This window comes from Lactuca serriola, chromosome 6, assembly GCF_051521515.1.
Source record: "Lactuca serriola cultivar US96UC23 chromosome 6, Lser_US96UC23_V15, whole genome shotgun sequence".
In the NCBI taxonomy this organism is placed as follows: domain Eukaryota; kingdom Viridiplantae; phylum Streptophyta; class Magnoliopsida; order Asterales; family Asteraceae; genus Lactuca; species Lactuca serriola.
In genome coordinates this window covers 155,414,473-155,440,250 of record NC_136413.1, presented here as the reverse complement: position 1 = coordinate 155,440,250, position 25,778 = coordinate 155,414,473, and positions in this window count along the sequence as shown.

Sequence of the window (25,778 nt, the reverse complement as noted above, 5' to 3'; positions counted from 1 at the left end):
TATACCACAACAAGAAACACATGTAAAATATGAAGTCATCAAATATTTAACACTTTGTTCAACATGTTACAAAGTGTGTTGAAAGTTATAAGTTGTTAACTAGCTTTTAACTTTGCTACACTGTTTTAGAAAGATCATACGAAGTCGAAAACTAAATCCGTAAATTCTGAGAGTTCCTAAAATTTGTCTAGTTTACTCATAATTTTTATCATGATTTTTAATGACCTCCAACTTGAGTGAAAAAATCCATAATCACAGACCGGTATGGATTGGTGTTTGAAATGATAGGCACTTTTGTAAAAATCACCATAAATGGTAGAAAAATCGTGTGGAGTTGTGCAAGTAATCATTTTAAATCTAAGAACTGGAACTACTTGCACCTAAAACAGTTTTGAAAACTAAAATGTTTAAGTTGTCCAAAACAGTCCGTGAATGGAGTCCAGCTTTTCTGATGAAAGCTGTTAGAAACGTTTAGTTATGTTCTTGGTGTTTTAACTTGTATTCCCCCCTAAAAACTTGAGAAAACATGAAAATGTAGGGGTATGAACTCACCTTATGTGATGTAAGTGGGTGGATGTTGAAGGAGAGAAGTGTTCAACTCAAGAACACTTGAAGATGCCTAGAAGATTTTCGAGAATCAAACACCAAAGTGATGGAATTTGTATAAGCATTCTATGATATGAGTAAAGGGGAATGTAATAATCATAAAGCGGATGAATTATACTTACCAAGAGTGTGAGAAAGCTTGATAATCAGCCTTGAATCTCGAATTTGAGGGAGAAAGTTTGAGAGAAATGGTGTTTGATCTTCTTGGTGAAAATGAGGAAAAATGAGTAAAGTGAAGGGAGAGAGGATTCCCCAGCTCTTTGGGTAAGAGTCTGCTGGAAAAATGAGTGGAAAAGGACCATGAAGTGACTAGGAGTGGTGGGGAGGGCCATAGCTGGTCAAAGGAATGGGCATGGGGTGGTTGTTTATGTCAAATATTATGGCAAGATCCACACTCCACCTCATGATCTCACTTAATAGATTTTATTCTTAAATAAATATTTCCATCATAATATGTTCATATTATGAATATTTAGGGTCTCATATGTTAAAATATGATTTTTGGAGAAAATCCAACGTTAAAAGGGTGAAAAACAGGCTTAAAATATTAAAAATATTGAAAACCGGGTAGAAAATGCTGAAATCCGAAGTTCAGGACCGAAGGTGCTAAGGCTCGGTCATCAGCAGTCCAAATCCAAAGTGGCTTGGTCTTGGTCGCGGAGGCGAGGTGCTGCGGCTCGCTGACCGCGGTCGGCTTGCTGCGGCTCGCTGACTGCGGTCGGCCTCCTTGGCTGCGGCTCCGGATGGCTTCTCCTGGGGCTTCGGTTCTACTCTAGACCTCGGTTCAAGAGGGACTTGGCCCCTAAGGGGAGACTTCGGTCCCAAGGGGTCTTTTTCCAAGATTTTACCCCTCCTTGAGCGGTTTCGTATCAAGCCAAGTATCGGAAGGCCCCCAAATGATCAAAATAAATAAAAAAAGGGGTTTGAGAGAGATTTGACATACTTGGAGAGATTTCTCATATGGAGAGAGATTTGGGAGAGATTCCACATTCTTGGAGAGATCTCTCATACAAAGAGGGATTTGGGAGAGATTGCACATACAAAGAGAGATTTGGGAGAGATTTCACATTCTTGGAGAGATTTCTCATACAAAGAGAGATTTGGGAGAGATTTCACATACTTGGAGAGATTTGGAAGAGATTTCACATACTTGGAGAGATTTGGGAGAGATTTCACATTCTTGGAGAGATTTCTCATGCAAAGAGAGATTTGGGAGAGATTTCAGATAAAGAGAGATAGAGTGAAAACGATTGAGATAGGTTTAGTGTGTGACATTTGTGAGTGTTTGGATCCGCAACGCAAGGTCCGTAAGCCCCATTAAGCCATGTTTAAGGATCTTACACACTCCTAATGAGTATGCAACATTGTTTTATCAGTTTGGTTCGTTACTTACTACGGTTTTAGGTTAAGGAAATCTAGACGTACGAACTTTTCAATTTATGATCTCTCATTAGAATAGCGAGTTGTATAGTAATTACCCAACGTAAGCCCTAGTACCCACAAGCTAATTGAGTCGACCGGTTTGACTTGTTGACTCTAGTTGACTTTGACTTGACCGGAAATTAACAATTGTCACATCATCCCCCCGTTAGAGGGAATTTCATCCCGAAATTTGCATTTTGATTGGGGATTCAAGAATTTGGAGGAAAGATGGGGGTAACTTTTCGTAGTACAAGAAATTGATTATGGCGAGGAACAACCCGCCTGATGTCACATTACGAACTTGGAATTTCTTATTGTTTATGCTCCCTGTTTAATCCTTGGCATTACCACTATGAATACTTTATAACGTAGTTAGCGAGTTCCGTCATTACGAATGTTTCACAAATTGTGACGAAATTTGTATTGTAAATCCTACCAGTTCCTTTATAACCACTTGGTGTAAACTAGTCGCATATCATTAAGATTGCAAGGGCATTCAGATGGGTGACCTCACCTTAAGCCCACAACCAAACAAGGAACATGGAATGAGGCGGAATCACGCATTCTAAGTCCATAGAATCTTAATGATATATGACCATAATGTTTACACTAACCATCATAGACTCACTAGTAAAAACCCTGTGTTTTTATATAGGTGATAAGACTTATTTGAGTTTTGCCGTGTTCTCGAGATTAATGGCCGATATACTTTAATCGATGCTAGATTTAGCAAATAAAAGAAATTTAGAATTTAAACATCGATGTTAGAAACACGTACTGATATTTACGGGCAATTCCGGGGTGGTCTCTCTTGCGGTGATCGCAAGCACCCTTCCACCATCACTGGCATCTCTTTCTCTTGGGCAGTCCCTTTTAAAGTGTCCCGTTTCTCCACACTTGTAACAGGTTGGGCTTACTCCAAAGCCAGGGACTTGGTTGATGGGTCGTGCTGGTGCCTTACAAAAACGGACAATGTGCCCCTCTCTGTTGCAATTTTTGCAATGCATTTTCCGGCAAGCCCCAGTGTGATGGAAGTTACACTTGTTGCATTTCAGAAGGGTTCCAGCATATTGTTTTATGGGAGTTGGCGCGGTGAGGGTTGTGACAACATGAACAGTAACAATCTGTTGCTTCTTAGTGAATTCCTGGGCTGGTTGGTCCTTCTTGTTGTCCCAAAACTTTCTTTTGTTGTTCCCTCCTCTTGCTTGGTTAAGGGTGGTTGTCGTAGTGTCATGGCTGGCATGATGGTCGATGAATTGTTGTGCCAACTCCTTGGTGTTGTCGAAGGTAGTTGGTCTTGAGGCCAACACGCTATCTTGAATTTCGGGGGACAATCCCCAAAGGTATCACTCTAACTTTTTGTCTTCCGGGGTGACCATCGCGGGACAAAGGAGTGCTAGATCACAGAATCGGGTGGTGTAAGTTGTAAGGTCGGAGCCTGTCATTTTGAGATTCCACAGTTCTTGCTCCAGCTTTTGCACTTCGCCTCTTGAGCAATATTCTTTCACCATCATCTTCTTTAAGTCCTCCCAACTTAACGAGTTAGCCATTGCAAGCGTTAGTGAGTTAATGTGACTTTTCCACCAAGTGAGGGCCCGGCCAGAGAAAGTGTATGCTGCAAATTTGACCTTGCTTGCTTCGGGGCATGCACAAATTTCAAAGACCGTTTCGGTCTTTTCGAACCATTGCATCAAGGTGATGACACCCTCTCTTCCATTGAAAGAATCGGGTTTGGCACTAGTAAAGTCCTTGTACGAACATTCCCTCGTACGTCCTGTACTGTCCCCATGGTTAGAGTTTGTGGCTCCAGATCCAGCACCATCGGTACCATTTGTACCAATTTGTGACATTGCAGCTGCCACGGCTGCTGTTACTGCAGCTTGGAACATTGCGGGATCAAACTGTGGAGGTGGCGTTGGAGGTGGTGGTGCTGTGTTGCCGGAAGGTCTGGGTCTTTTCCTTGGTGGCATAGTTCTGTCATAAGTTTGTAAAAAAATGATCAGATGGTAAGTTCCCAATAGTAAAGACAAGTCGGTTGTTATTGAACTAGAGTTTCTATATTATGCTCCGACTTAAGAATGTCTTGCATGTAATTCATAAGGGAAGTCCATATGGATGAATTTCATGAGTTTAGTAAGTTTTGTACGGGCGTTAAGATTTACTCAACTTAGGATCATGTTTGTCCAAACACACTTAGCTGAGGAGTTTTGATGGGATCCGGTGCATTAGTACTGGAATGATCGCAACCTATAGGTCTACGAAGAAGGCACCCTTTCACCAAAATGTTTAAAAGTGTGATGGAAATGAGTTTTTTAGGATGACTATACGTCGCGAGTTTTCTAACTAAGTTTATCTTAGTTCATTTGGTAATGCATTTCGATTGTTTTATGGTGTTCTGAAAACAATTCATAACGAGGGTCTTTATATGATAAACTCATATATTTTAGTAGTTCTGTATCCAAGTGAAACCTTGAAATTTGATCCAAGCTAGGTCTTTCTTACGACCATTTGATGTATGCTTAGTGGTATGATTAAGACTTAATCGACCTTTGAGTCTGATGGATCTGCCGTAAACCCATTTTGTTAATATGATTCTAGTAAATATGGTTTCAGTGAAAATTTTGACCTCAATGCTGGTCTGTCTCACCTTCATGCAAGGAAAAGTTCTGATAGCAACTAGATCTCTCGATTAGTATGACCGCTTAAATCGCAGTGTCGTGCTTACGCCTAGAATAGAGTAGCACCAATGCATACTCATGAACCTAATTTACAAGGTCTTGTGAGCGGTATGAACTCTACTCACGACGATCCGTCCCTTGCGATGCCTGAGGCAAAGTCGATGCGCCTTGCAGCTCTGCTAATCGATGCTTGGCTGCAATCCTCCTCTCTTTGGATGCCATGTGTCTATCCTGTTACTCTCTTGCCTCTGCCCGAGCTGTGATAAGGTTCTAAAAAGAATGTTGGCCTCTGAAATAGTAGTCTCTTTCCGAGTCTCGGGTACGTGAGACGGTAGGGTCTGTAGTAGCACGCAGTTTCTGAACTCGGGTTGTAGTCTTCCTGTTTTAATCCCCGATGTTCGCGATCTGTCGGGTCTTCGCCGGGAGGGCTCTGTCAGTCGGTCCCCCGTGGTTGAGGTCATAGCACCCCCGCTGGTCTCCACATGGTGGTTGCTATCATTGTTGTCAACATTCAACCCTCGATCACAGTTGCCCAACGGAGCACAGGTTCGATGTAGTCGAAACGGTTCGCGGGAACCCTTGCTATGCATGGAGGGTTGATTACCTCCGGTTCCACTTCTGATTCTCCTCATAACCATCCACCATTTCTCTGATTGGGAAAGTAGGGTTCGTCCGGTAAGTAGGATATTGCTATGTTATACGTGCGAGAATAGGAGTAAGAAGATAATTATTGGACGAACTATCTAGATAATTATTAGATGATCTGTATTAGTTTATATCAATACTTATGTAGTGAGTACCAGTTATATGAAACCAAGGCAGGATAGTCCTTCGAATAGGTGACTCTAACTCCAAATCCACAATCCAACGAGAACAGGAAGTAAAGCAACGATCACAGATTCTGAGTCTATAACGCCTAAATTTCATATAACCTTAGCGTATCTACTTAAGAACTATTGACCTACTTGATAGAGACCTGTTTAGTTCTCATGTAAGCACTTATAGTAACACAAAATACTCCCATAGTATTTTAAACTCATGTTCTGTTCTAATGTTCTCATTGTGGCAGTGTTGGTAAGTTTTTAGACTTGTCACCATATCACAACCATTCTTGGGCATGTGCTAATCACTCCTCGGACCAGCATAGTTTATCAGGCTATGCCACTCCCAAAACTGACCATACATCCCCGAGCTTACCTGTGATATTCAACAATCATTACTTTTGTTTTGTTCTAGAATGATGCTGACCTTAGTATGTATGCATGCATGTATACTTTTAACAAGGAACTATTTAATTCTAAAAGTATAGTTGTTTTGAAAACTTTAAATCAAAGACCTTAGTCCCAATGCATTTATAGTTTGTATATCTTATGTGGTTCGATATACTTAGTTCACTATAAATAATGCTCTGATACCAATCTGTCACACCCCCAAACCAAGGATGGCGGAAACGTCCGGGGGTGGAGGACTTCATGTATAGTATCACAACAACGAGTATAATAGTGCTCAAAGTAAATACAACCATCATAAATATAATTGAGAAAGTTACATCATAGCAAGTTTACATGTTTCAAAATCAATTACATTATGATGACATAATGAACTGTTTGACGATTTATCGTCCCATCCTCAAAATGCTATTGGTTTTCCTGTTTCACTGATTTCCTGAGAATACAAGTAGTTTTGAAAAAGTGTCAACAATTAAGTTGGTGAGTTCATAAGATAAAGAGATTTGGGAGAGATTTCAGATAAAGAGAGATAGAGTGAAAACGATTGAGAGAGGTTTCGTGTGTGACATTTGTGAGTGTTTGGCTCCGCAACGCAAGGTCCGTAAGCCCCATTAAGCCATGTTTAAGGATCTTACACACTCCCAATGAGTATGCAACATTGTTTTATTGGTTTGGTTCGTTACTTACTACAGTTTTAGGTTAAGGAAATCTAGATGTACGAACTTTTCATATTATGATCTCTCATTAGAATAGCGAGTTGTATAGTAATTACCCAACGTAAGCCCTAGTACCTACGGGCTAATTGAGTCGACCGGTTTGACTTGTTGACTTTAGTTGACTTTCACTTGACCCGAAATTGACGGTTGTCACATAACAAGAACTGATTGTAATCGATCAATTGCACAAATCAATTCTAACATCAAGAAAAGTAGAAACAAAGAGCACAAAACTAAATCGATACCGTCTTCGGCTTATAATGGGTAAATCCATATCCTTCACTTTCCAATCGTAAATTCATTATGAACCAACACCAAATTAGGGTTTTTGACGACACAGGCGACACAGTTTGGGGCGATATTGGCGCCGTTTGTGGTGGTTTGCGGTGGCCGATTGCTGTTTACGGTGTTTAGGTATGTGGACTCGTTGGTGAATGAAGGAACGAAGGAATGAAGAAAACTGTGATTTGTTTTCTATTTTTTTTTCTTTTTGGTTTTGTATTTACTTAATTAATCAGGATATTCTTGCCACGTAGGCATTTTGACCGGGTAACCTGTGGAAATTGAGCAAAATGACCATTTTAACAGGTTAAATGTGACTTTAGTGTCCTATTGTGCAAATAATATAAGTGACCAATCCGGAAAAACGCGAAAACTTCGTTGTGCTATAGTGTCAATTTCCCTTCTTCTTTATGAAAAAAAGCAAAGGAAAGTAGTTGTGCAATACTCGAAAGCGGAGTAATTGGAAAAAAAGATTTGGAGCACAACTCCTAATCATCTAAACTGCAAAAGGTGTTTGTTATTATTTACATAAAATAATTTATATTATGTATTAACTATATAATTCGCCAAAAATCAAGGCCCTATTTTTTTTACGCCTTGTGTGGTCGTGTGTGGTCGTACCTCTCGAACACTATTAGGGACGACCATGTGACATCTACGGATTCAACTTGTTCTGCTTTCATGCCCTTTTTTTGTAGACTTCCAAAAACAATCAACTTTAGTCGTCTATTATGAATACCAGAAACTATTATATGAGTCTCTGTCAATGTCTACGTATAAATGGAAAAATGATGCACTATGGTTTCAATACACATGAGCTTCTCGAGTGTATCGCCTATAAATTTGAACACACAAAATTTACCATGCTTCTTATCCGCGTGGATGTCGCTTTTGAATATGAATTCAAAATTAAACGAAGTCATTGAAAGTAAACACACAAATAGGCACATATTGTCATACTACAAAATAAAGTTTCACATACCGGAAAAATATGAGATTTGGCCATGCCAAGTTAAAGTTTGGTGCATGATTTTAACATAAATTCAAAAAAATACAAAAAATGTATATTTTTTTAAAGGAAAGTGTGAAATTTAGAGGTATCACATACTAAGAATTTAGAAATTTCACATTATGCAAATGAAGACTTCAGGGGGTGGGTTTGTATATCACGGGGAAAAAAATAAGAGAAGGAGCATTGTAGAGAAAATGAGCAATATTTTAGGACCATTAAAATAACTTCATTTTGAAAAACAAAACATGAATCACATCTTCTTTATGAAAATCAAACAATGGAAGGCAGCCGTGCAAGACTTGAAAGCGGATCAATTGGGAAAAAGGTTTGAGAGCACAACTTATAACCATCTAAACTAAAAAAGGTGTTTGTTATTATTTACATAAAACAATATATATATATATATATATATATATATATATATATATATATATATATATATATATATATATATATATATATATAATGTAATAACTATATAATTTCGCCAAAAAGCAAAGCCCTATTGTTTTTTTATGCCTTGTGGGCTCGAACCTCCCGAACACTCTTAGGGCTGCCCATGTGACATCTACGAATTCAACTTGTGCCTGCTTTCATGTCCTTTTTTTTTTTGTATACTTCCAACAAAAATCAACTTTAGTCGTCTATTAATACCCATGTTTTGGGGGCTCTATTCTCTTAGTCTCCGTCAATATCTTCACTATAAATGGAAAACATGATGCATTATGGTTTCAATACATATGGGCTTCTCGAATATACCATTTGTAATTGAACACACACAATGTACCATGCTTCGTATCTGCATAGATCGTCGCTATTGAATATGAATTCAAAATTAAACTAAGCCATTGAAGGTAAACATACAAATATGCACATATTGTCATACTATAAAATAAATGTTTCACATAACGGATAAAATGGAGATTTGGCCATGACAAGTTAAAGTTTGGTGCAAGATTTTAACATAAATTCAAACAAAATACAAAAATGTATATTTTCATAAATTAAAAGTGTGAAATTTAGAGGTACCGCATACAATGAATTTATAAATTTCGTAGTTGTGAATATAGAAATTTCGCATTATGCAAATGGAGACTTGGGGTGTGGTGAGTTTATAAATTTAGGTAAAAGAAAATAAGAGAAAGGGTGTTGTAGAGAAAATGAGGAATATTTCAGGACCATTAAAGGAACTTCACTATGAAAAACAAAACATGAATAATATCTTCTTTACGAAAAAGAAACAAAGGAAGGTGGTCGTGCAAGACTTGAAAGCGGATCAATTGGGAACAAAGGATTAAGAGACAACTCCTAACCATCTACAATGCAAAAAGGTGTTTGTTATTATTTACATAAAATAATATATATTATGTATTAAATATATAATTTCTCCAAAAATAAAGGCCCTATTTTTTTATGCCTTGTGCGGTTGCACCTCCCGAAAACTCTTAGGGCCACCTATGTTTCATCTATGAATTCTACCAGTGCTGCTTTCATGTCCTTTTTTTTGTAGGCTTCCAACAATAATCAACTTTAGTCGTCTATGAATACACTGTTTTAAGGGCTCGATTCAATGAGTCATCATCAATACTTACACTATAAATGGAAAACATACACAATGTACCATGCTTCTTATCCGCATGGATAGTTGCTATTGAATATGAATTCAAAATTAAACTTAGCCATTGAAATTAAACACACAAATAGACACATATTGTCATACTACAAAATAAAAGTTTCACATACCAGATAAAATGGAAATTTGGCCAAGACAAGTTAACGTTTGGTGCAGGATTTTAACATAAATTAAAAAAATACAAAAGATGTATATTTTCATAAACTAAAGGTGTGAAATTTAGAGGTAACGCATACAATGAATTTATAAATTTGGTAGTTGTGAATACAGAAATTTCGCATTATGCAAATGGAGTCTTGAGGGGGTGAGTTTGTAAATTTAGATAAAAGAAAATAAAAGAAAGGGGGTTGTAGAGAAAATGAGCAATATTGAGCAATATTTTAGGACCATTAAAGTAACTTCACTTTTAAAAACAAAACATGAATTACATTTTCTTTACGAAAAAGAAACTAGGGAAGGGGGTTGTGCAAGACTCGAAAGCGGATCAATTGGAAAAAGGGATTGAGGGCACAACTCCTAACCATCTAAACTGCAAAAGGTATTTGTTATTATTTACATAAAATAATATATAGTATTTATTAACTATATAATTTCGCCAAAAATTAAAGCCCTACTTTTTTTTGTGACGCCCTATGCGGTTGCACCTCCCAAAAACTCTTAGGGCCACCCATGTTACATCTACGAATTCTACCCGTGCTGCTTTCAAGGCTTCCAACAATAATTAACTTTAGTCATCTATAAATACCCTATCTTATAGGTTCGTTTCAATGAGTCACCATCATTTTCTACACTATAAATGGAAAATACACGCAATGTACCATGCTTCTTATCCGCATGGATACTTGCTATTGAATATGAATTCAAAATTAAACTAAGCCATTGAAAGTAAACACACAAATAGGTACGTATTGTCATGCTACCAAATAAAAGTTTCACATACCAGATAAAATGGAGATTTGACCATGCCAAGTTAAAGTTTGGTGCATGATTTTAACATAAATTAAAAAAAGTGTATATTGTCATAAATTAAAAGTGTGAAATTTATAGCTATCGCATACAATGAATTTATAAATTTCACATTTGTAAATATAGAAATTTCGCATTATGCAAATGGCGACTTGAGGGGGTGAATTTGTAATTTTAGGTAAAAGAAAATAAGTGAAAGAGTGTTGTACCGAAAATGAGCAATATGTTAGGACAATTAAAGTCACTTCACTTTGAAAAACAAAACATGAATAACATTCTCTTTCCGAAAATGAAACAAAGAAAGGTGGTCATGCACGACTCAAAAGCGGATCAATTGGGAAAAAAGGATTGAGAGCACAACTTCTAACCATCTAAACTTAAAAATGTGTTTGTTATTATTTACATAAAATAATATATATGATGTATTAACTATATAATTTCGCCAAAAATCAAGGCCCTTTTTTTTTGACGCCTTGTGCTATTGCATCTCCCAAAAACTCTTAGGGCCACCCATGTTACATCTACGTATTCTACATGTGCCGCTTTCATGTCTTTTTTATTGTAGGCTTCCAACAATAATCAATTTTAGTCGTCTATGAATTCCCTATTTTGGAGGCTCGATTCAATGAGTCACCGTCGATGTCTACACTATAAATGGAAAACACACGCAATGGACATGCCAAGTTAAGGTTCGGCGTAGGATTTTAACATAAATTCAAACAAAGTACAAAACATGTATACTTTTTTTAAAGGAAAAGTATAAAATTAGAGGTATCACATACTACTAATTTAGAAATTTCGCAGTTATGAATATAGAAATTTCGCATTATGCAAACGGAGACTTGAGGGGGCGAGTTTGGAAATTTAGGAAAAATAAAATAAGAGAAGGGACGTTGTAGAGAAAGGGAGCAATAATTCAAGACCGGACAATTAAAGTAACTTCACTCTGAAAAACAAAACCTGAATCACATCTTCTTTATGAAAAAAAAAGCAAAGGAAAGTGGTTGGGCAAGAATCGAAAGCAGATCAATTGGGAAAAAAAAGGATTCAGAGCACACCTCCAAACCATCTAAAATGCAAAAGGTGCTTGTTATTATTTATATAAAATAATATATATTATGTATTAACTATATAACTTTGCCAAAAATTAAGGCCGTATTTTTTTTGACGCCCTGTGCGGTCGCACCTCCCGGACACTGTTAGGGTCGCCCATGTGACATCTACCAACTCGTGTTGCTTTCATGTCCTTTTTTTTGTAGACTTCCAACAACAATCATCTTTATTCATCTATAAATACCCTATTTTCGAGGCTATATTCAATGAGTCTCCATGAGCCTCCATGTCTCCATGTACCATCTGTAAATTTGAACACACACAATGTACCATGCTTCTTGTCCATATGGATCGTCGCTATTAAATATGAATTCAAAATTAAAATAAGCCATTGAAAATAAATACACAAATAGACACATATTGTCATACTGCAAAATTAAAGTGTCAAATACCGCAAAAATGGAGATTTGACCATGACAAGTTAAAGTTTGTTGTAGGATTCTAACATAAACTCAAACAAAATACGAAAAAAAATATATTTTCTTAAATGAAAAGTGTGAAATTTCGAGTTATCGCAAACAACGAATTTAAAAATTTCGCAGTTGTGAATATAGAAGTTTTGCATTATGCAAATGGAGACTTGAGAGGGCGAGTTTGTAAATTTAGGAAAAATAAAATAAGAGAAGCGGCGTTGTAGAGAAAGTGATCAATATTTTAAGACCATTAAAGTGACTTCACTTTGAAAAACAAAACTTGATGACCATGACATCTTCTTTATGTAAAGAAAAACAAAGGAAGGTGGTCGTGCAAGGCTTGAAAGCGTATCAATTGGGAGACAAAGGATTCAGAGCACAACCCCTAACCATCTAAACTGCAAATGGTGTTTGTTACTATTTACATAAAATAATATATATTATGTATTAACTATATAATTTTGCCAAAAATCACGACCGTATTTTTTTTGACGCCCTGTGTGGTCGCACCTCCTGAACACTCTTAGGGCCGCCCATGTGACATCTACGAATTCAACTCATGCTGCTTTCATGTCCTTTTTTTGTTGACTTCCAACAAAAATCAACTTTAGTCGTCTATAAATACCCTATTTTCAAGGCTATATTCAATGAGTCTCCTTGTCTACATTATAAATGCAAAACAAGATGCATTATGGTTTCAATACACATGGGTTCTCGAATGTAACATTTGTAAATTTGAACACACACAATGTACCATGCTTCTTATCTATGTGGATCGTCACTATTGAATATGAATTTAAAATTAAACTAAGCCATTGAAAGTAAATACACAAATAGGCACATATTGTCATACTGCAAAATTAAAGTTTCAAATACCGCAAAAATGGAGATTTGGCCATGACTAGTTAAAGTTTGTTGTAGGATTCTAACATAAATTCAAATAAAATACGAAAAATATATATTTTCTTAAATGAAAAGTGTGAAATTTCGAGGTATCACAAACAACGAATTTAGAAATTTCGCAGTTGTGAGTATAGAAGTTTCGCATTATGCAAATGGAGATTGAGGGGGCGAGTTTGTAAATTTAGGAAAAAGAAAATAAGAGAAGGGGTGTTATAGAGAAAGGGAGCAATATTTCAATACCATTAAAGTAACTTCACTTTGAAAAACAAAACCTAAATCGCATCTTCTTTATGAAAAAAAACAAAGAATGTGGTCGCTCCTCTCGAACACTCTTAGGGCCGCCCATGTGACATCTACAAATTCAACCCGTGCAACTTTCATGTCCTTTTTTGTAGACTTCCAACAACAATCAACTTTAGTCATTTATAAATACCCTATTTTGGAGGCTCTATTCAATGAGTCTCCATCAATGTCTACACTATAAATAGAAAACATGATGCATTATGGTTTTAATACACATGAGTTTCTAGAATGTACTATCTGTAAATTTGAACACACAGAATGTACCATGCTTCTTATCCGCATGGATCATCGCTATGTAATATGATTTCAAAATTAAACTAAGCCATTGAAAGTAAACACACAAATAGGCACATATTGTCATACTACAAAATTAAAGTTTCATATATCGGAAAATAATGGAGATTTAGCCATGGCAAGTTAAAGTTTGGTGTAGGATTTTAACATAAATTCAAACAAAAATACAACATATATATATATATATATATATATATATATATATATATATATATATATATATATATATTCTTAAATGAAAAGTGTGAAATTTAGAGGTATCGCAAACAACGAGTTTAGAAATTTCACAGTTGTGAATATAGAAATTTTGCATTATACAAATGGACACTTGAGGGGTGAGTTTGTAAATATAGGTAAAAGAAAATAAGAGAAGGGTTGTTGTAGAGAAATTGAGCATTATTTCAAGACCATTAAATTCAACTTCACTTTGAAAAACATAACATAAATCACATCTTCTTATGAAAATAAAAAAACAAAGGAATGTGGTCGTGCAAGACTTGAAAGCAGATCAATTGGGAAAAAAGAATTTAGAGCACAAATCCTAATCATCTAAACTTAAAAATGTGTTTGTTATTATTTACATAAAATAATATATATTATGTATTAACTATATAATTTCGCCAAAAATTAAGGCCCTATCTTTTTTTGACGCCTTGTGCTGTTGCATCTCCCGAAAACTCTTAGGGCCACACATGTTACATCTACGAATTCTACAAGTGCTGCTTTCATGTCCTTTTTTTAGGCTTCCAACAATAATCAACTTTAGTCGTCTATGAATACCCTATTTTGGAGGCTCGATTCAATGAGTCACCGTCGATGTCTACACTATAAATGGAAAACACACGCAATGGACATGCCAAGTTAAGGTTTGGTGTAGGATTTTAACATAAATTTAAACAAAGTACAAAACATGTATATTTTTTTAAAGGAAAAATATAAAATTTAGAGGTATCACATACTACGAATTTTGAAATTTCGCAGTTATGAATATAGAAATTTCGCATTATGAAATGGAGACTTGAGGGGGTGAGTTTGGAAATTTAGGAAAAATAAAATAAGAGAAGGGACGTTGTAGAGAAATGGAGCAATAATTCAAGACCGGACAATTAAAGTAACTTCACTCTGAAAAACAAAACCTGAATCACATCTTCTTTATAAAAAAAACAAAGGAAAGTGGTTGTGCAAGAATCGAAAGCAGATCAATTGGGAAAAAAAGATTCAGAGCACACCTCCAAACCATCTAAAATGCAAAAGGTGTTTGTTATTGTTTATATAAAATAATATATATTATGTATTAACTATATAATTTTGCCAAAAATTAAGGTCGCATTTTTTTTTGACGCCCTATGCGGTCGCACCTCCCGGCACTGTTAGGGCCGCCCATGTGACATCTACCAACTCGTGTTGCTTTCATGTCATTTTTTGTAGACTTCCAACAACAATCATCTTTATTCATCTATAAATACCCTATTTTCGAGGTTATATTCAATGAGTATCCATGTCTACACTATAAATGGACAACAAGATCCACTATGGTTTCAATACACATGGGCTTATGGAATGTCTGTAAATTTGAACACACACAATGTACCGTGCTTCTTGTCCATATGGATCGTCGCTATTAAATATGAATTCAAAATTAAACTAAGCCATGAAAATAAATACACAAATAGACACATATTGTCATACTGCAAAATTAAAGTGTTAAATACCGCAAAAATGGAGATTTGGCCATGACAAGTTAAAGTTTGTTGTAGGATTCTAACATAAATTCAAACAAGATATGAAAAATATATTTTCTTAAATGAAAAGTTTGAAATTTCGAGTTATCGCAAACAACAAATTTAAAATTTTCGCAGTTGTGAATATAGAAGTTTTGCATTATGCAAATGGAGACTTGAGGGGGCGAGTTTGTAAATTTAGGAAAAATAAAATAAGAGAAGGGGCGTTGTAGAGAAAGGGATTAATATTTCAAGACCATTAAAGTAACTTCACTTTGAAAAACAAAACCTGATCACATCTTCTTTATGTAAAAAAAACAAACAAAGGAAGGTGATCGTGCAAGGCTCGAAAGCGTATCAATTAGGAGAAAAAGGATTCAGAGCACAACCCCTAACCATCTAAACTGCAAAAGGTGTTTGTTATTATATACATAAAATAATATATATTATGTATTAACTATATAATTTTGCCAAAAATCATGGCCGTATTTTTTTGACGCCCTGTGTGGTCGCACCTCCCGAACACTCTTAGGGCCACCCATGTGACATCTACGAATTCAACCCGTGCAGCTTTCGTGTCTTTTTTTGTAGACTTCCAACAACAATCAACTTTAGTCATTTATAAATACCCTATTTTGGAGGCTCTATTCAATGAGTCTCCATCAATGTCTACACTATAAATGGAAAACATGATGCATTATGGTTTTAATACACATGAGTTTCTAGAATGTACTATCTGTAAATTTGAACACACACAATGTACCATGCTTCTTATCCGCATGGATCGTCGCTATGTAATATGATTTTAAAATTAAACTAGGCCATAGAAAGTAAACACAAAAATAGGCACATATTGTCACACTATAAAATTAAAGTTTCATATATCGGAAAATAATGGAGATTTGGCCATGGCAAGTTAAAGTTTGGTGTAGGATTTTAACATAAATTCAAACAAAAATACAACATATATATATATATATATATATATATATATATATATATATATATATATATATATATTCTTAAATGAAAAGTGTGAAATTTAGAGGCATCGCAAACAACGAATTTAGAAATTTCACAGTTGTGAATATAGAAATTTTGCATTATACAAATGGAGACTTAAGGGGTGAGTTTGTAAATGTAGGTAAAAGAAAATAAGAGAAGGGTTGTTGTAGAGAAATTGAGCATTATTTCAGGACCATCAAATTCAACTTCACTTTGAAAAACAAAACATAAATCGCATCTTCTTTATGAAAATAAAAAAACAAAGGAATGTGGTCATGCAAGACTTGAAAGCAGATCAATTGGGAAAAAAGAATTTAGAGCACAACTCCTAACTATCTAAACTGCAAAAGGTGTTTATTATTATTTACATAAAATAATATATATTATGTATTTACTATATAATTCCGTCAAAAATCAAGGTCCTATTTTTTTTACGCCCTGTGCGGTCGCACCTCCCGAACACTCTTAGGGCCGCCCATGTGACATCTATGAATTTAACCCGTGTGTTTTCATGTCCTTTCCTTGTAGATTTCCAACAACAATCAACTTTAGTCATCTATGAATATCTTGTATTGGAGTCTCAATTCAATGAGTCTTCATCAATGTCTACACTATAAATGGAAAACATGATCCACTATGGTTTCAATATACACGAGATTCTCGAATGTACCATCTGTAAATTTAAACACACACAATGTACCATGCTTCTTATCCGCATGGATCGTCGCTGATGAATATGAATTCAAAATTAAACTAAGCCATTTAAAGTAAACACATAAATAGGCACATATTGTCATGCTACAAAATTAAAGTTTCACATACCGGTAAATATGGAGATTTGGCCATGCCAAGTTAAAGTCCGGGGTAAGATTTTAACATAAATTCAAACAAAATACAAATAATGTATATTTTTTTAAAGGAAAATTGTGAATTTTAGAGATATCGCTTACAAAAAATTTAGAAATTTCGTAGTTGTGAATATAGAAATTTCGCATTATGCAAATTGAGAATGCTCATATAAAAATCTTGCATGGAATTTTGGAACATAGTTTAAAGAAATACAACTCAAACTACTACAATCAGGATGTAACAAAGTGAAAAAAAAAAACTATTACAACTACAACAAGACATATATGAAAAAGACTACTTAATGTCCAAAAAGAACTCTAATGCAATAGTTTTATGGTAACAATGGGGAACTTTTATTTAAAAATTTAACAACGAATTTTGACATATCTTTATAAAATTTTAAGGGAGTTTAGGATGATTACTTGTATGCTTCAAATTTTCAAGCTTGATTGGAGTTTGGAATTAAAGTCGAGAGAGTTTCTTGCAAATGAGAAATCTCTGATAAGAATCCTTAAATAGGAAACAAACATTTTTTTTTTTGTAAAATTTGAATTTGAATTTTCATTCCAATTGTAACAAGTACGCGAAAGGTAACCATTGTAGTCTATAAAGCGTAGAATTATTTCCGATTTTGCGTGTGCCCATAATCTAATAGCATCACGTTTAAGAGTGTACGGCTTATAATGTTATATCATAGTTTGAGTTTTGTTTTGATAATTTTCATAAATCGACGGTTGTCGAAGTGGTTGAATAGAAGGGCTTCTTGGATGAAAAATTTGCAAAATGCTTCATGAACATCATCGTTGCTGTAAATAAATATGTCACCGTCTGTCCTAATAGTAGGCAGGGGCGGACCTATAATTTTTTGGAAGAGGGGGCAAAAAATAATTTAATTCTTTTATAAGGGCAAAAAAAAATTACAGAGTAAAAATATGTTATTTTAAAAGGATAATTTTTTTTTTAAAATATACCTATTTATTATTATTATTATTTTGTTTTTTGTTGTGGGGGCAAGTGCCCCCACTGCCCCCATTGTAGGTCCGCCTATGATAGTAGGTTGTGTTGCATCAAATTGGTATTTATTGAGTGATCACTTTGCAAAACTGTACATATGAGTCTTCAAAGTATTGTGCTTCCGACCACATAAAAATTCTCACATCGCTTGCACCGAGCCTTCTTCACTAAATCCGTCATAATACACAAATCATAATTGGACCAACCAAATCTTCGGGTTTCGTGTTGTTGGTTTGATTTCCAAAATATCGTTGTTGGTATTGTTCTTCATTGTTGCGTTGGTACCAATGGAAGCTGAAGCTTGTGAGGATGCAATTTTCAAGAAAAAAGATCGGAATCACAAAAAATATCGAGAAAAATAAACGTTTTTTGAGATGTGTTGAAACCAAATGAATCAAAACGTATTTACAGTGACAATTGGGGGAATATGGTCATATATGGGCATTAAAGGGACCAAAACTGCCCAAAGAAAAAGGGCCGAAAGAGTCGTTTGTTTGACTTCTACCCAAACAACGATCACAATATAAAACCGGTTAAAATGAGGGGGTAAAACTTGTTCTAAAAAAACCAGTCGAAAGGTAAAACTGAAACCCGTTATGAAAAAACGGATCCATTTTTTTAAACGGTTTTTTTTTTTTTTAAAAAACTGGTTAGGATGGACACTTCTAGTGGCCCCATTATGAAATATGGGCCTATTTTTAGGACTTAGGAAATATTTGGGCTGGCTGATGGCGAATATTAAGCGAGGCTGAAAAATCTTTAATTGGGTTAACCATTGTCGTTGCTTATAAACACTTTTGTTTATTTTGTATTTCCTTTATGAATAACTAGTTGCATGACACACATTACATATGAGTAAATTATATGGCTAAAACAAAGATATTAATTATTCTTTGCTAAAGAAGCTTTGTGAGATTCTTGGATTTGTACATTTTTTTCTTTATTTTTTTGTACAAAACAAATTTCCTTCACACTTTCCTTAAGCTGAAAATGTGGGATCATTCATTTTCTATCATTTTTTTCTTGATCTCATATTGTCTTTAACCTTGTTAATATTGTTATCATATTTCTTATCCTTTTTAATATATAGTATGAAAAAAAACTGTTGGACTGCAAACACTAAGAAATTTTTATTGGATCCATCCACACAAATTCTTAGTCTACCCCTAACCATGTGTTGGTGAATCAAGTTGTCTTGTACCGCTCTCTAAGGAATAAATAAGTATTTTACTTGAGAAATATAAGTACGGATTAATCTTGATGGAGGAAACATTATAACACTGCATCAAAAAACTCTTCCACGCGCATGAAACTTCGTTTCTAGGAGATAGCTTTTGTTCCCCCTCATTTTAATGAGTTTGTATTGTACATTATATTGCACTTATAAAGTCGTATGAATTTTTTTGATGGGTATGTACAATTTTTCATTATAATGAAACCACTAAAAGTAGTGGCACAACTATCTATGGGGTGGTGGGATACTATATTCCCAAAAAAAACTGTTATATATATATATATATATATATATATATATATATATATATATATATATATATATATATATATATATATATATATATATATATATGTTTTGTATTCCCAACTAAAGGATTGTACCATTTTTTTAATACTCAATATAATAACTACATAAAATATATCATTTAGGGTTATTACAAAAAGGGTAGAGAGTTTTTTTTGGAATGACATGTTAAAATACCTAATAGCATGAATGATTAAGTTTTACAAGATTGTTTAGGGGGTGTTTGAGATTGCTTTTCAAAAGAGTTTATTAGCTTTTTGAAAAGCTAACAAGTCAAAAAAAGTGTTTGACAAACTCATAAGCACTATTCAAAATAGATTTTCCATAAGCTTCAAAAAGTACTTTTTAATAAACATGTAAAATTTGGTTTTTTGAAACTGCTTATGGCTTTTAAACCAAAATAACTTCAAAAAACACTTTTTAAGCCAAACACTTTTTAACTTATTGACTTATCGGCTTTTTCAAAATAAAAACTTATCTAAACACTTTTTAAAAAACTCTTTTTACCACCACTATAAGCAAATAAACATTTTTATCTAAAAACACTTTTAGAGTTCAAAAAGCTATCCCAAACACCCACTTAGTTATTTTTATTGAGAAATATGTGTTTCTATAAGTTACTTTTATTGAGAAATATGTGTTTCTATAAGTTCTTGAGGATAATATCATTGATCGATTTCAAAAGATGACAAGACAAATTCAATTGTAACTTTTACTTAATTTATATATATATATATTTTTTATTTACGACTTTAAATGTTAAAGAAACTATTTGTACTTACTATTTTGAATCTTGACAATGTTTGTATCTCCATATCAAAATTTATGGCTCTGTTATTAACTAAAAGTAAGAGAATAAATAACATTTTGAATTATTGATTACCACATACACCGATTTATGACAGACAAAAAAAGCATGTGAAGAAAATCGCGTCAAATATAAATGATTTACGTTAGAAATAATTATTAGATGAAAAATCTATCATCCTTTGTGAAAATTCACGATGTATAAAAATTCACATTGTCTATTAGTGAAACATCCCTCGTATAAGTTATTGGAAACGATCATTTAACATTAAACTTGTAAGTTCCAAAACTCAAAACCAAAATTTTTTGTTTTTATATTAATTAAACCATCATCCAAACATGTTTGTCAAACCATAAAGTATTTAGAGAGTATCCATAAACATTCCAAAAGTTCATTAGAGTCAAATAAGTGGAAAATCATGGTGTGTGCAATGAGATCATCCCGACCTCTTCCCCTTCAAACCGGAAGTACCTGAAACATAAACTGAAAACTGTAAGCATAGTGCTTAGTGAGTTCCCCGAAATACCGCATACCATACATATATGTAAGCTCAAGGATGTACCAGGTCTATTTCACCTCCGGATCTATTTCACCCTCGAGTCTATTTCAACTCATATGTCAGTACAAGGCTGTACCAAGTTTTATTTCAACTCATATGTCCGCACAAGGCTGTACTAGGTCTATTTCACCCTATGTCTATTTCACCCCACATACATATAGCAAATAGGTACACATGCATACAACACATACATCTGGAGTCACAAAGGCTATAAGCACATACAACCCTAGTATCCTATAGTATAGTGAGCAAAGTCACCTCAGTCCACCGAAAATACAATAGATGCTTGGGCTACTGGACCAGAGAATCCCCGGGCTAACCAATTAAATACAACCAAAATCAATAACTGAGTCATAACCCATATTCGGGACTTTAATATACTAAACTCGACTCCTAGGGTAAAATACCATTTTACCCTTCCCCTCAATTGGCCCAATTAAACGTGACCCAAACTTAATGGCACTTAAAGCCCAATGATGACCCAAATCCAAAAGACACCCAAGGCCCAATATGGGTCGATTTCCATAAAGGCCCAAGACCTAACAATGGCCAATATCGGCAATACTGGTGGCGCAACAAGAGCCCAAAACCCTAGAGTCAAACAGTAGCCCAAAATCAAAAAGCCTAAATGGCTCCTGGTTGATTACGCTCAACTTACCACTTGGGTATGCCCCGCATACGACCTGCTGCTGCATAACATACAACTCGCTAAAGCATGAAAACGGGGAATTCATGCATTATGTTGAGCGTGCATATACGTCCGCTTAACAGACTCACCAGATGGCCAAAAATCATAATAAGTTCTTAATGCTTAAGACCAAAACGTCAAAACTCAGATCTAACCTCATATTAAGGTCTAAATACATAAAGTTGTCAACTTTACTCATTTGCATGTCTTAATGGGACCTAATACCCATTTTTATCCATCTAAGTCCATAACATGAACACCAACTCTTACATGGTTCATCCAAACCCATCATGACAACATTTTTATGCACTAACATCATCAGAAATGCTAAAAATTTAACATTATAAGCTCCTAGAGTAGCCCATACTCACAAGGATGACTCAAGGGACCATAATATGCCTAAAAAAAGCCCTAGACTAGATCTAACACATAGAGTCATGTAAGTCCCTAATTTGTCTGTGTATCAATCAGATCCGTTTGTTGGTGCAAAATCCCAATCAAACGGATGATGTCAGATCAAATAGAAGAGAAGGAGAAGAAGAATATGATGAATCTTGAATGTATTGATTAGAATGAAGTTTCAGATACAAGATTCACACACACTCTCTATTCTCTCTCTTTTGGCTGTACCCTCTCTTCTGTTCATCAATCTATTCCTCAACCCTAACACCTATATATATACAAGGGAATATGGGCTTGGTGAACATGGGTCGTAAATGGGTTTACGGCCGTAAACACTGACCGTAAACCTGTTTACGGCCGTAAACACTGGCCGTAAACACTTAAATGGCCGTAAACACTAAGTTGTTTACGGTCCAAGACACAAAAATACAATTTTTCTAGAAAAGTAAAGTATAAACCATATTTTTGACCCAACAATCTCCCCCATGGTTTATAACTTTCTTTTCTTAATTGACCCAACAAGCTCCCCCTAAAAAGTAGATGGCTCTTCTTGTCTATCTTCAATGGGAGCTTGGCTTCAGCTTTAACCTTCGATTTCTTCACAGCATCAGGATGAACTTATGAATCTTCCATGAATGAATTCATCTTGAGCCCTTGAGCTTTTCTTCAGAATTTGACATTGAACGCACATTAGGTGAGGATGCTTGATGTACTGATTCTTGAAAGATAGCGCTTTCAGCTTTAGAATATTCAGAGAGAACATCAGAGAGAACAAATCTTCTGGATCACTTTAGCAGGTACAACGATAGCAGCAGACTGATTGAGGAGACTTCAATGCAATCCGTCACATAATCTTCAAGAACAGCTTCACCTTGCTACTGGGGTTGAAGGATAGAATGTTGAAAGAGTAATCTTCATTTCTTGCCCCTTCAAATGAGAATTCTTCGATGATCACGGACGAAGCTTTGGATCAGAAATTTTTGACACAAACTCCATGAGTTTCATCTACACCTGAAATCACTTTTCAAGACAAAACAAAACTACATTTCTTTTTCGATCTGATGGGTGGCTCAGTACTTGCTTTTGAACTTGATGTCGGTCGTTGAGATGACTTTGACCTAATCGGTCTTTGTTTCACTGGAGCATCTCTTGGATTGGGCTTCTTGGCCGGTATTTCCTTCTTGCCCTTGGGATTCGGATTCTTGGCCTTCTGCGCATTCTAGTCACCATGGTCTAAACGTGACCTTGAGGGGTTTCTTTTGGAAAATCTCCCTCTTTGCGTGTTCTGCCAGCCTTGTGCATATAAGGGAACGTATGCGCGATTAGGACAATTTCTGGCAATGTGTCCAGGTGTTCCACAGTGAAAACAAGTCTTTGTCTTCACTGTGAAGTTATTTCTTCCTGCCCCTGGTGGCGTATCCATGCCTTGTCTCTTATTGATCCCACATGCACACTTGAAACAAGCACTCTGTTGCGCTGGAATTGGAGGCCTGTATTTCTCAACGACATGTTTGTTAGGAGTAACAGAATTCGACGCAACAGATTCTGAGTTTAAGGAGTCATTGGTTTGTTCAGTAGTGTTCTCCTTGTTCTTATCTTCTGCTACTTTACCTGCACATGAAGTACAAACATTAGTATTTTCAACCTGAATACCTCCTGACACAAATCCAACTGGTTTTCCATATTGAAGATGTGCCTCTTTGTCAATTTCTTCCTGTGTCATAGGGATGGATGTGTAGTTATGATTGAAAGGTGGAGGAACACTATCATACCCTAGACCCTTGTTTTGATTATCTTTTAATTTTAATTAGGTTTCAAATAAGGACTCGACTGTTTGACTTGACGCGGTATAATTTTTGAAACTAACATCTGTTTTTCCACACTTAATTTTCAAAGTGTCAAGTTCTTCAGTTACAATAGCAAGTTGTCTTTTAATATAGTCATAATTTTTACATTTGTTGTTATACTCTTCCTGAAGCTTCCTAAAGTCTTTGGTTTTTGCTTCTAATTCAGCCTTCAGGGGTTTCTGTCCTTTCCTAAGTTGATATCCTTCGTATTTTAGGTCCTCGAATTCCCTTTTTAGCAAATCATTATGTTCATGAAGAATTTTAATCGTATCTTCACAAGATGGAGAACATGAAACTTCATTGGCCGGGATGTTTGTGGAACTCATTGTTTTTCCACATTTCAAAGTATCAAACTCTTCAATTACATCAACAATACTAAGACGATTGAGATCTTTTGTCTTCTTGATGACATCTACGTTCATATCCCACGATTTCGGAAGTGAATTCAGTAGCTTTGTGTTTATCTCAGATTTGGTCAAGAAGATCGCATATATATTCATCTCAGTAGTGAGAGTGGTGAATCGCTGCAGCTGAGCCTCCAGGGTTTCTCCGGGAATATAATTGAACATGTTGAAGTTTTGTCTTAACATCTCCTGACGATTCTCTTTTGTGTCTTTAATTCCCTTGTTGACCTCAAAAGCCATTAAAAACACAACTCGAAGCTAAAATAAAACTTAGACGTCAAACTAAAATTTAAAAAATGTCATTTGACTATAAACCTCAAAAGTCAACCTTAAAAGTCAAATTTAAAAAGTCAAACTCAAAAGTCAAACTTAAAAGTCAAACCGAAAAGGTAAATTTGAAAACTTTAAAAATTAAACCAAAAAGTCAAAGTTTAAAGTCAAGGGTCAAACTTGAAAGTCAAAGTCAAAAATAAAATTCAAAAATTAAAAACCAAATTTTTTTAATATTATAATTATTATTATTATTATTATTATTATTATTATTATTATTATTATTATTATTATTATTATTATTATTTTGGATGAAAGGGATTTAAAAAAAAAACTAAAAGAAATTGAATTTTGGGTTAAAAGTGTCAAATTTTGACAGTTGAAACCGAGAATAACGGGTTATGAATTAAATTTCGAAGGAAAGACACAAAGAGTCTGTTAGCCGAGTTGGATAAGGCGCGAAATTGTTGAGCTCGAGGTCGCGGGTTCTTCCGACACCCTCAAAATCGCGACCCCTTTTTTTTAATTGAACGTTGTGCGAGGCTGCTTCTTTCTGAGCCGGCTTCCCTAGACGCGATCCGAGCCGAGCCGAGCCGACCGTAAACTTCGACGAACCCTAATCGTAAACGCCGCCGCTGCCGACCGTAAATTGACTCCGGCCGTAAACCCTTCAAAGGCCATAAACCTTCAGCAGTTTCTCGAAAAAAATGACATTTTTCACCCTTTTTTGCTCCCAAACTCGATCAAAAACTCGTTTTTATGAAAAATGCAAAGAAGAAACCCCCCTCAATTTTCAGAGATCTATCCAAAAACGCAAAAATATTTCGAAAATATGATAAAATAAGCTCTAGATCTGACAAAATTGTCGGATACAATCCTCGCTCTGATACCACTTGTAAGTCCCCAAACTGCCTATGTATCAATCAGATCCGTTTGATGGTGCGGAATCCCAATCAAACGGATGATGTCAGATCAAATAGAAGAGAAGGAGAAGAAGAATATGATGAATCTTGAATGTATTGATTAGAATGAAGTTCCGGATACAAGATTCACACACACTAACACACACTCTCTATTCTCTCTCTTTTAGCCGTACCCTCT